Source organism: Rhinolophus ferrumequinum, chromosome 8 (assembly GCF_004115265.2).
Source record: "Rhinolophus ferrumequinum isolate MPI-CBG mRhiFer1 chromosome 8, mRhiFer1_v1.p, whole genome shotgun sequence".
NCBI lineage: Eukaryota > Metazoa > Chordata > Mammalia > Chiroptera > Rhinolophidae > Rhinolophus > Rhinolophus ferrumequinum.
Window position 1 is genome coordinate 73,092,719 of NC_046291.1, and position 2,227 is coordinate 73,094,945.

Below are 2,227 nucleotides of genomic sequence, written 5' to 3' on the forward strand. Positions count from 1 at the left end.
TCCAGACGGCTGTCTGTTCTCCACAGAAAAAGCTGCCAAGTTGGGGTGTTTTGGTTTAAAAATCCCTGGTGGCGGCAGAATATCCCTGGGGAAAAAAAAAAAAAAGTGAGAATGAGGAAGGAGAACGACAGCAGTAGCTTCTAAGTAAAAATAAAATGAGAGAGAGAGAGAGAGAGAGAGAGAGAGAGAGAGAGAGTCTCTTAAATGGTTCTGAGGGTTCTAAGGATGAACTGAGAGGAGCTGGAGACAACGGACAGTTTTTATTGCTGGCCTGCCCACAGAGCTCCTGCTTTGGGTCTCTGACTCTAAGCTGGAGTCCCAGCCCCCTCAAAGGCAGAGATGGCGCCACCTTTGGCGTTGGTGTGGAGGGTGTTGTGTGAGGAGGGGTAGTTGGTCTGCCTTTGGGTCCTGGACCTCACCGTCTCCAGTGCAAGGACTGCTGCTCCAGTCGAGCATTCTGTCTCTGGAGATCATCAGTGTCTTGCTAGTGTGTGTGGTTTTACCTCCGCATAGGATACTGGATGTACTCTGTGGCTTTGTCTAGGATTTAGGCCCAAGGTGCCTTCTCTCCTTGGAGGGATGGGACTGAGTTCTGCACACTGTGAGAGCTGTCTTTGGTGTGGTCCCTATGTTTTCATTCCGGTGCATGACGATGAGCCCAGTTTGTTAGCATTGCTCTTCACGTCGGTGTCATCGTTATTGCTCATTTCCTACCGCCCAGAGAGCAGCCACTGCAGGGGCTGCAGGCAAGAGGAAAGGGTGGACGAGGGGGGAATCACAACAACAAGCCACGTCCCCCCCCCCCCACCCCCGCGCACACACACTCACTCACTGGCACTCTTACGTATATACGAGTACACAAAACATGGGCAAGAACACCTCCTCACTTCTTTCAATAAGTTCTGAAATGTTAATGAACATTTATTGTAATATGTAAGTTAAGAGATTGTATTAAGTAGGTTGGAAAGCTGTATCAACACCTTTAGTCTTGTATGCCAATTGAACAAAATATATTAAATCTTCTCTGTGTTGCAAATGTGTTTTCATTAATTAATTATTCTTCTTTCCACACATGCACTGTTGGGATTTGAGAAAATATGCATGTATTTTTAGAATGTGGATTTGCCCCCTAAGATATGTGAGACGTCATATATATTATACTTCCCTATTTGCTGTATCACAAATTTAGGAGCTTAAAATAACACAAGTTACAGCTTGGTAGGTAGGTTAGAGCAGTTTCTGGGTCCTCTGCTCAGGTTCTTACCAAGGTGAAATCAATGTGTCATTTAGGGCTGTGATCTTATCCGAGGCCTGAGCCAAGCTCTCTTGTGGCCAGAATGCAGTCCCTTATTGACGTGATGCTTAGAAGAGAATTTGGTCTTTAGATTTTAGAGTTAAGGCTGGAATGAATCAAGAACTTGGGGGTTGCTGAGTTAGAATGAATGTACAATGCATATGAGAAGGATTTTGGGGGGGCTGGGGGAAGAATGTTATGAATTGAATGTTTGTGTTCCCCCGAAAGTCACATATTGAAGAGCCAGTGAGCACTCAGTGAGAAGGGGGCTGTCTGAATCCCAAGGGGAGAGCTCGGACCAGACACTCCACTGGCACCTTGATCTTGGACTTCCAGTCTCCAGAACTGTGAGAAAATAAATTTCTGTTGTTTAAGATACGAGAATATGGGATTTTGTTATGGCAGCTCAGGTCGATTAAGGCCATAAAGTATATATGGTTACCTGAAATAGATGATGTCAGACTCTTAATATAACTTACATTAATTTATGCTTCCACTAGGACTTCATCAGAATTATCACTGGTTTATCCTTGTCAACACTTGAATCTTTTCTTCTTTCTCTCTTTTTTTTTTTTTTTTTTTTTTTTTTTAGTTTTAGTCTGTCCAGTTGGTAGGTAGTAGTACATGAATATAGTTTTATTTTGCATTTCAAGAATAATGAAATGAAACAATTTTTCTTATACTGGATATGGGTATAATTCTTTTTAAGTGTTCAAGGCATTAGTCCATTTTTCAAAAGATGAACTGTCTTTTCCTTATTAGTTTTTTATATATTCTGCTCACAGTTTATAATATATTTTGTCAGTAGTATATTTTGCACATATGTTCTTCAAATCTATGTATTGTCTTTCTGTCTGTTTTTGATTAGCAGAAATTCTTAATTATATTCCAATTAATAATTTATATTTAGCACCTTTGGGTCTTGCAAAAAAA

At 41.3% G+C, this 2,227-nt stretch overlaps 1 pseudogene; it reads right to left on the reverse strand.

Moving 5' to 3' along the window:
- Positions 1 to 415: 415 nt before the first annotated feature.
- LOC117025571 (protein max-like) lies at positions 416 to 707 on the reverse strand (annotated as a pseudogene).
- Between the last annotated feature and the right edge of the window lie 1,520 nt (positions 708 to 2,227).